The sequence below is a fragment of the Diadema antillarum genome, unplaced genomic scaffold (assembly GCF_040938485.1).
Source record: "Diadema antillarum isolate AM-2024a unplaced genomic scaffold, OU_Dant_1.0 seq00000119_RagTag, whole genome shotgun sequence".
Taxonomy (NCBI): domain Eukaryota; kingdom Metazoa; phylum Echinodermata; class Echinoidea; order Diadematoida; family Diadematidae; genus Diadema; species Diadema antillarum.
Window position 1 is genome coordinate 909,994 of NW_027271200.1, and position 11,094 is coordinate 921,087.

Consider the following 11,094-nt stretch of genomic DNA (forward strand, 5'->3'; position numbering starts at 1 on the left):
CTATCACAATTGTTCTGGAGACACTGCTATGAAATAGTATTATTTAAGGCAAATATTACCTCGGAAAATGTAAAAACAAAATGCACAGAAAAAAACAACTTATCTAATCATATTTCATATTTCATGTGAAGAAATTATATCGAGCCATGCTAGAGACTTTTCTCAATCATACATCTTTGGGAAAGCACTAAAAATTATTCACAACTTGAGTTTGTATGCTGGTTGCAGTGATAACCAGAATGGGTCAACACAAATAAATCATATTTTGTTTGAAATTTGGAGATCATCGAATAAGAACCTCAGCAATGGATGTACAGTATAAAAATGGAGATGTTCGTCTCACCTCCCTAGGGAGCCCCTCACTTTTTGGCTTTTCAAGATTAACATAATATCGACGCACTTTAAGTGACATAATCCGACCCTAATAGCAGCATTCACATATAAATATAAATCTTAGCACACAAATCCATACGACATGCTAGCCCAGATATTTCGAATGAACTTCCACTTGACGTAACACCAAGTCTATTTATTCATTTAAAAAACAGTAAAAGAAAATGATGATCTCACAGCACCAGTGATACGTTATGTAGAAACCCTTTACAACTCATTCTTTATTCATTGTTGTATCTATCATGTTTATTTCTGAGTCTTTGTGGATGCACCTGCAGTATGCTGTGCTCCTCTGATCTTTACAGTGGGATTCATTCCTTCTCTGTTGTTCATTGTTCATTTTATATTGGGCAAATCATGATTCTCTATAATGTCATGTCCTGAAAGGGCACATATAATAGAATGTTATGCTTCGTAGATGATTGTTTTTGTTTTCTTTCTCTTCCCTCTCTCATTCTCATTCAATGTCACTTTAATGTAACTTTTACATGACAAAAGCAACACTTATATGAATACATCAATGTAACTTCAAGTATAAGCAATCATGCTGTATGCAAACTAGAAATGTCCATTGCCACGCAGTGTGATTGTTTCCCCCGGCACTAAATAGCAGCAACTTTTGCTTCATCTTCACGTTTGAGCGAGGGACAAAGATCCCCTCCCCTTCTTCAAACGTAAAGGTGAATATTGTGAACACTAGGCGCAGCTACACAAGCCTTTCTTTCTTTCTTTTTTAAGCAGATCTATCTTTTCAAGTCATTATGTTCATTTATAATATTATTTATCATAATTCATTGTAGTGTACCGGTACATTGTATTTGCATTATCTTTCGTTGTTGGATGGAAATAAAGCGACATTGGCGTGGCATTCGCGTTTTCATCGGAAAATGACGAATAATTGAAAAAATATCAAACTACATCAAAATGCACGAGGATTTTCGTTCTTTAAGATAAAGGGATATACACTGTATTATAACCTTTGGATATTCCCTCGCTGTCTTTAATAAAGACTAAGCGCACCGCGTTTACAACAGAACACCTGTGGATATCATAGTCTTTGGATATTCCCTTCGCTGCCTTGAATAAAGACTAAGCGCACCGCGTTGACAACAGAACACCTGTGGACATCATAACCTTTGGATATTCCCTTCACTGCCTTGAATAAAGACCAAGCGCACCGCGTTTACAACAGAATACCTGTGGACATACAGAAGACAGGGCTCTTCAATGTATAGCTATTAGTTTCGATTCAGAAGTATAGGGATATAAAAACGAGACCAAATTGGTTAAAAGTACATCTATTATGACTAAGCTACTCATTTGGAAATGCTATCATAGCTTGATAAGCATATCTATGCCTGACAAACAAAATGACAACAAAAAGATTTTGCCACCTCAGGTGGTACCAATATCTGGCCTGGCCCATGGACTAAGACCCCGAGCCGCGGCCGAGCCCGCCTTCATTTCAGTGTAAATGCGCAAAAGGCCAAATGCGGGGCCAAAATTGGCCGCGCATTTGGCCACGCTCTGGAGGTAGTCTCGGCCGCGGCCTGGCCTTTTATCAGTGTAAACGCAAACTGGGCCAAATGCGCGGCCAATTTTAGTCTGGCTTCCAAACCCTCTGCCCGTACTATTTCGTTATTCAGGATATTAACCCCCTCAACTTTGAAAACTAGTATAGTTTAAGGTGGTCTTGTCCTGCAAAGGATTTTTTCCTTCGGTAAAGGCCTTTGCCAGAACGGCTACTTCGTCGCCACGGAATCAAGTTGGCAAAGGGTCTGAAAACCAGACTATACCAAATTGCGTTTGTTTACAAGCAGAGCGCCACTACGACAAAATATTGAAAGGTTTGAATTAAAAGTGCAGCCGAGCCCGGCAGTGTAAACGGACAAAATTGCGGGGCTCGGCCCCGCAATGGAGGCTGGGCTCGGCCGCGGCTTGGCCGAGCCCCGCACTGTATACGGGGTCAAAAAGGGCACCAGCTCTAAACTGTACGTGTACAATGTACACCATGGGTTTTATGACAATAACATCTGTCCTGTCACTGCAAAATATTTTCCATTAACACTGGTAAAATGATATGAATGTGCATGTTCATTTTTTGTCTAGACTTGATTATCAAAACAATGCATTGTTATGTATTAGATATTCCAATCACTTTCAAATTTGTAATACTGTAAACACACAGAGATGCTTCAACTTTTCAAATGCCACACATAACAATTGATGAGTACATGTAATACAAAATGACAATTGAGTATTAAAACATACTGACAGATTGCACTTGTGTAAATATTTTCACTCTCAAAACATGATTTCTTTACATAATATATATATTTTTCAATTCACCTGTCTCAGCTGTAACTTGTCCCTACCAGCAGTTGACAGGAAGCTGTTTAAATGGCAAATGACCTCTTACCTAATATGTGGTAAGTGTGCTTCCAACCACATGTCTGCCTTGACTAAAAGGAACCAATATAACCAGGTCTGATAACTTAATTACTGTGATCATTTACTTGTGCCAACAAGATTTTCAGCAGGGTGGACAAAACATTGAGTCACTTCCTGACCTAAGCATCTTGATTTAAAATCTAACACAAGTCTGCAGACTTGCTGTACAATTGTAGGTGTCAAGTTTTTATATTACAGGGAGGTCTCTCCAAATCCTCAATCCCCATGAACACACTTTCCCCAACACATTTTAAGCACACAAATTCATCATTCAACACACACACACACACACACACACAAAAGAACTTGCATGCAAATTCCATGAAAACATATACTGTAAAAGCTGTTATCTTTGTGAACAGGTGTTTTTGCAAATAGGGATATCACAGACACTTTTGCAAGATGTCGTTTTCATGATTTGACACCATACCTGTCCGTGATACCGTACTTTTCATGTTCTGTTAAATTCGCAGCCCAAAAGTGATTTGTTAAATTTGCATTACACCCTCATGAAAATAACACCCTTTGCACTACATCAATTTATTTACAAGTACAGTATTTCATTTCAATTTGCTGATTGTCTGCTGAAGTCATTAGAGTACATCTATGCAAAGTACTTTTCTGCATTATTAAGAGTCCCTTTGATGTAGAAGTGATACACATGACAAGTTCTGGATACTGTATACGCCAATATTTTCTCGTACAGATGTTTTCGTGAATCACGGTATCAGTGGCATTTTCGCGTGTTGTTAAATTTGCGATTGATACTAGTAGTAGTACAGTAGGGTCTACTGCCAAGCCTGAGAAACACTTGCCAATGTACTCGTAACGTTTTTCCATTTGCATTGTGACTTCACTGAAAATAGAAAAGACACAGTACAAGATTAATAAAACGAAACAATTATGGCATTCACAAGTACTCAGTACCTACCAAATGTTGCAACAAATAGATAACAACATTACAATATCATCCTACAATGTATATCTGATTTTGGATTCACATGATCTGGAAATGTTAGAATTGTGCAAGTCATCCCCAAATAAGATGACAACAGTCTCACGTTTACTATCTACTCATGATAGGTAAACTGGTATTCATTTTCCAGCTCACACATACTGGAGTTTGGACAAATGGTCAGGGCAAAGCTTAAAATTGATATCACCATTGTGCAGAAGAAGCAATTATTCAGTATTACATACATGCACATGTGTAGTGCAGGCATGAAGATGACATGTGACAAAAAAATCATACAATTACATTATGGATTGTTTCATTATTATGAGCAAATATTTGACAGTCATACACACGTAAGTGATAACGAATAAAACTAATCCAAGAAAAACAGTCACAGCAAGTTTGCCTTTTCGAACCCTGGATATTTCAGCAAAATTTGATTTGGCACCTGCTTGTGTGAATAATAGTATTAATTTCATAAATAAGCTTTCAAAGAGTAGTTTTCATGATCCCCTATCTCCACACATTTGATGGTCAAAGTGGTAATAAACAATTTAATCAATGCAGGAAAACAGTATGCAAATCTTCATTTTCTAAATTCTGTGAAATTTTGGCAAAATATGACTTGGCCACTACTTGTATGAGTAAATAGTATTAATTTCATAATTAGGCTTCAATAAAGTAATTTTCAATGATCCCCTCATCCTCAACTTCAGTCTGTCTGTTACCATGGCAATGCACCAAATCTTGTACTATTCAGGCCTTGGATGAAGCTTATATCATGTTCCACTCCCCTTTCATAGGAGGCATTCAAGAAGCACATCCTTTGCATGCCTAGAATGGCCCTAGGAAAATTGGAATATATCTGAGGAAAAAAAAATCGACAAGATTAAATGAAAAAACCTCCAAGGTAGGTCGAGAGTAAGATTAGATGGAACGGAGGAAAGATCGCCAAACAGCGGGGGAACATCAATAATAACCAGGTTTCTATAGTTTAGCTCTCTTGGGGGTTATGTTCTTCCAGCATGAGAGGAATGGAAATGTAATTTGTCAGATGATACATAAATTACAGATATACCAATTGTCATTATTTGCAGCTTGCCAGAACAGATCTTCATGGCTACCTCAAAAAGGATTGGATTGAAATTGCATTTGGATCTCACAAGCTAGAGTGAGAATAAAAAGGCACAGTTACACATGCTAGAGTGACGAGCGTCCATAGTGTGAGAATGGTGTGATGAACGGAGAGAGAGCACAAAAAGTGATATGCAGTGAACTTGAATATATTGCATGATGCAATTCAGTTTTCCTCTAACCCGCAGTTATTAGATCTGACATAGCTCTGCTCTGCCAGCCAATTTAAAAGCTATTTTTTGGAGTTTACAGATATTGACACACATCGAAAATATGACAAACATTTCTCACCGATGATTATCATTACCATTATGGGAGCAAAACACAACAAAAAAATATTTACAACAAAACAGAAAGAAGGTATTGTTGAATATGATTTATTTCTCCACTATTAGAAGTTTTATAGCTGGCTGTCAATTCTCTCTCAGTATCTTTTTCATTCTCCTTATTTATCTCCCTGGTCTTTCCATTTGTTTGTTTTTCTTTCTCTATCTATCTCTCCCTCTCTCTCATTCTCTAATTTGTCTCTTTCTCACTCGCACTCTCTCCCTTTGCAGTATCATCCGGAGCACTGTCTTTCCCACGAGGCAATCTGCTGATTGATCAGTACACTGCCATGACAGCCACCATACCTTCATTCAAGTCCGAAAAGTGCAATAAAATCCCAATTAGTTGGATAACATTTACATAGCACATTAAATGAAGCTCTATTTTCTTCAGGGTCTAACATGTGCATGGAACATACCATAAATGGGCGCACGTTTCTGATTCTCAGTCAGGGATGAATGCACAGATACACATACAATACATCAACATACTGAATTAATGAATATGAGATCACTTTGATCTCTGTAGAACAAATGGCCAAAGCTTATAAAGCTTTGTATGGAGTTCATTTGAGGCAGATGCAGGCAATTAAAGATACAATAAAACTCAGTTCCATGATGTAAGCATGCACATGTTGATCGACAGATTGACTGATTGATTTACTTTATTGTCCTGAATGGAAATTCTTGGTTCACTGGAAATAACAACAAATATACAGTACATCAAATACATTCAAGTACACACAATGGCATTTCACGAACTGGAACTGAAACTCAAACATTATTATTGACATTTAAGTGAAACCGAAACATATTGACATGCAATACAACATACTCTATCACAAAGTAATACACTAAACCAACATTTACAAGTGTAGTATTAAACCTTCATGATTGTAACAATAGAATTAAAGATAAGACATATAAGGCTTTTGTTACACCATTATTAGATTACTGTTCTACAGTCTGGGACCCCCACACTCAGACTCTGGTAGACAGACTGGAAGCAGTGCAGAACAGAGCAGCGCGTTTTGTTAGAGGTGATTACTCTAGACACAGTAGTGTTACACATGTACAAAAATGAAGCGTGAGCTGGGCTGGGAGCTGCTGAAACATCGACGCAGAGTAGGCCGCATTACCACATTCCGCGAAGCGCTTGCGGGTCGCCTATCCATCCCAGTTCGAAAAACCCTGCGTCCGGTCCGAAGGGTTCTCTGGAAATCATCCACTACAAGCTTCATCCCAATCGCCACGAACAAAAACTGTTATAAATACATATACTCGTTTATTCCAAGAACAATCATAGACTGGAACTCACTCCCATCAACAGTTTCTAACATCACAAACAAGGACTCTTTTAAAGCAGCAACCCTACAATACATCCAGGAGCAAAGCAACTAGACCCCACACTTCTCTCTCCGCGCAATTTAACATCAGCGCACCCCCTGTCCGGTTGGCCCCTACTAAGGGGTGTTGGACAGTATACGAAGAAGAAGACGAAGAAGGACTATATAGTGTGTGTCAGCTTTGGAAAATTATCCAGCCTATTGCACTGTTCATTAATTGTTTTTGAGATATGAAAAATATCAATTACTTGGGTTTAAATCATTTTGGGTTTATAATTTTGTTCACTGAATTCTGCCTATTGCTGTGTTTGTTTTCTAAGAAATGAAAACATAAGATAACTATGGTAACAAAGAGTTCAAGTTCAAGCTCAAATCTATTTCCATTCGACATAAAAATCATCAAACAATTCATACAATGAAAACACATAGATACTAATATGAATATCAAAAGAAATACACACACATACACAAAACAACAAGAAGAACAAGAGCCGACGCGTAAATTCATGTGAATGGGGGGTCAACAGGAAGAGCAATAAGCCTTGTAAGAAACCCAAGATAACCAATTCTTACAAAACTGGTTTTGACATTGGATCATTTTGTTTGTATTTTTTTCTTCCATTCTTGGAAAAACAAACTAACACATACACAGATTTGAAAAGCAGCAGCATTGAGCATCATCCTTTCAACAAACCTAAGTTTATGTCACAAGAAATCTATATCCATCAAATGCCAACAGGAATTGAACCACTCAAGACAAAGAAAGGAAATTAAAATATGATCCAGTGATATTTGGTATTTTTCAACACACAAACTAGAAGTGTATGACTGATTTGGGAAGACAGAATCCTAGGGTGCAGCTTGCCTTCACTTCACGGTTTACAAATCTGGGGGAAACTGAGAGTGCTCAATGAAAGTTCCTTTCTAGATCGACAGAATTCACATCTGTGTGACCATAGACCCAACTTTCCCACCCAACCTATCTTTATCAAGGGAAGCAGTGCCACGTGACCATTACCCTGACTTCCCTGCCCAACCTACAGTGTTTTCGTATCAAGGGCAGCAGTGCCAACAGCACAGGGGCGTAATTTTCTATTGGAGTGACAAGGCTAACATACGTGTTGTTAGTCGTTCATGACAGTAACTATTTTCCATTCTTCTCTTATGGAAGTGAATACCCTAGAAAAACAAAGTCCCTTTGATTGAAAGCATTGATAGCAAAATAAAAGATTGTTCAAAGTATTAAAAAAAAAAAGGAAAATGGGACATAACTATGTTACATTGTCATATAACCACTTACATGTAGATATGGTCTACATCCCTCTACACCTAAATTTCAATGAGTTAGCAGATGTGACATCCTAAACACATTATGGACCATGAAAGGGAGTACTACATATGTCCCAAGAGTATTAATGTGATGTCACCTGCATATTATTAGACACTCATTTCTGAATATGAAATATGATCAGTAAAAACAGATCTAGAACTGCTGGTTGACACGGGCAAATTTGCCCCTCTATACTACTTTCCGAATGGAAAGCTGATTCCAAAAGGAAAATAAAGGCATCTGAGACCTGTTAGGAGCTGTATGTACACAAAAAAGACTGATCTGACTGATTGGATTGACCTTATCTTTGTTTGTTGTCTTGTTCCTTAAAAAGAAACATTTCTGCAGGACTTCACAAGCAAAATACCATTAATGACTGACAAGAACACTGTCTGCTATGTCTATGAATATTACTTCTAAATCTAAATTGTAACAAATCATGCTGGGAAGAGGAAATCAATTCCTTGACTAAAATTAAAGCAATGGTCTAGGCCCTATCCTTGTGGTTCGGGAAGACAGTGACACACAACAATTTAGTCAAATGTCAATGACCCCAAATGCAAGATAAATACTAGCCATTTCTAGACTTTGCCAAAAGGATGTCAGGGCCCAGTGATTTGTTGACTTACTGCTGTAACTGTCTCTCACTAGAATAGTAAGGACAAGGTGTTATGTTAATAGGCATCTAACAGTTAGTAGGGCCCAATGATTTGTTGACTTACTGCTGTAACTGTCTTTCATTAAAACTAAGGACAAGGTGTTAATAGGCATCTAGAGTAGTACAGTAGCAATTTAGCAAACAATCAGACCACAACACCATAAAGAAAAGAATGATGTTCAACTATGCAGCCAGGTGGTTGAGTAATGAAATTAGAAGACTCCAACGACTTAACAAGGCCGACACACTGGCCCAATGTTCATCCATATTTTTCACCCTCCTCAGGGACAGTAACCCATAACTGATAAGTTTCCCCATTATAGTATTACCAAGTAACATAACTGTTAACGTTACATGATTAGAAGTTCAATAAAAAACATCTAGATTCTATAGGAATCATGATCACAATCTAACGTTAGTAAAATCTATGGGGTGCCACTGTTCTATTGTTCCACTTTTTTCTTTCTTTTCCCTCCTTCTCTCAGCGTCCAAACAGAAAAACAGTCCGTTTAACAGTTTAATCTTTCTCAACCTCGTAGGCCGTACACCTGTCCTGTTCCAATTACGTGATGTTACCCTACTTTAGTACTGTGGGCCCAGCGGCACTGTCGGCGTCCAGCCAAGCCTTGATGGCAGTGATTTCATTTCACTATTCAGGTACGCCCACACAACATCTTACCCCGACCCCCATCACGGATTTACAAACTTTCGATCCGTCCAAAATGCAGAACTCACCAAACTTTGTCTTGAGCGAAAGTCGAGGAAAGTAGCGAAGCTCCTGGTCTTGTTGAATGATTTGGCGTCACTCTTGTTCACCTTAACTTGACCGTCAGATTTTGACATCAAAGAAGGCCGGATTTCTCAGGCTAGCTAATGCAGTCGAGGTGACGATCGGCTAATCCCGAGAAAATCGGTGATGAGAGAGATGCCGAGTCGAGAGTATCTCCGCTCCAAGATCCTTCCGACCATTCAAGCAGGCGCTTTCTGAACGCTCGTAGTTCGATAGTCACTGCCAATGCCGATACCTTTCCAATCGCTATCGCACGGAAAACAGTCTGCACTCTGCGTAGCGGAGGCAACCAGCCAGGCTTGACTTGTTAGTTACCGCAACGGCTAATGCCAAGGAGTGCGTTTGCCGCATGAAGACCGTGCGGATGGGGGCGTGACAAAAGGAAAGGGGTCGAACAGGGAGGATAATTTCTCTTTTGGCATGTCTTTCTTCTATTCGCGAACTTAAAAAGCCGGATTATTTCGTTGCGTCTTCTGCTTTACACTAAACAGAGCATAGCCTAAGTATACGCAATTGTTTGCTCCAAGTTTTTCGCGGAGCGTGATAAATGACGTTTTCCACGTTTTGAATAGCGCGTCTTTTTGTTACTTCTTGTGTTACTTAGTGGATAAAAGAACCAATTTGTTCGTTTCGCTGTTTTTTTTTTTTTGGTTTTTTTTTTGCCTGGGCCATTCTTGGCAAAAGAATTTCGAGTGGCAAAATGACAGGGGAGGGAATGGGGGTAAGGGGGCAAAGATAGACCAATGTGTGTTTCTGTACAAAGTGAAAACAGGTCTGTCATTATTAACGTCGGTAAACTTTCCTCATTTAGATTTAGTGAAATGGATAAACGTCGAACGGTAAACTTTTATCCACTTTTGTCTTTTCGAAGAGGAATAAACTATTGCAATGTTTTCTTCAACCTGACATGAATATACATTTTTACAGATTTTACACGCTCATTTGCACCACTTGTTTGTTTGTGGGAAATGTCACAGCTGATAATTGATACTGTACTTATAATAGATTGAAATGAATTGTAGTCAGGGACCGATTCAAACGTTGGATTGAAGTTTTCAATCTAATAGAGTTAGAATTCAATCTTATTCGATTGAAACTTTCAATCCAATTTTGGATTTGTCCCTGACTACAATCTATCAGATTGACTTTCAATCCATGGAATTTAGAGAGTACTATAAACGCACTGTGAAACCATAAGCTCGTGAACGGTGTCAAGCAAATAATTTCATTGCTGCATTGAGAACGAAAGGGGCAAAAGTAAGGCGCGTATAAACATATAGCATCTATAATTTAAAACAATATTATCATACAGTGACCGGCAATAAACTGCGGAGTAATTGCTGCTAATAATATCACTCAATCACGATGAAAAGAGACGATACATTAGATCTTTTGATATTTTCTGGGATATGAAAAAAAAAAGCGGCCGGAACATTACTCATTTCCGCACAAATTCACAATCTGTTTGTTTCATGTTGCTAATACACTCTTCATTTCTTTCACTGTCTTTTCCTTTTCTACTTTGCTTCTTCTCTATCTCTTTCTTCCCATTCGTATACCATTTGCGTAGAAAATAAACGCCATATCATTGAAAGCAAGAAATAATCAGAATCAGAATCAGAATAATTTGACGTGTGTATTATGCTGAGTATATCTTAATCAACAATATTTCGTGTTGCTTGAATAATTATATTCAATTCATTCATTGATT

The 11,094-nt window shown here is 38.2% G+C and overlaps 1 protein-coding gene across 3 annotated transcripts in view; it reads right to left on the minus strand.

Annotated features, from left to right (window-relative positions):
* The window catches only part of LOC139727117 (excitatory amino acid transporter 2-like), a 141,365-nt gene extending 131,692 nt beyond the window's left edge, over positions 1-9,673 (minus strand). For 2 of the 3 annotated variants that reach the window (XM_071638098.1, XM_071638097.1), the window contains exon 1: positions 9,329-9,673. The gene's annotated coding sequence lies outside the window, so the exon portion shown is untranslated. The remainder of the gene's footprint in view (positions 1-9,328) is intronic. The other variant, XM_071638095.1, reaches the window with a different exon arrangement.
* Between the last annotated feature and the right edge of the window lie 1,421 nt (positions 9,674-11,094).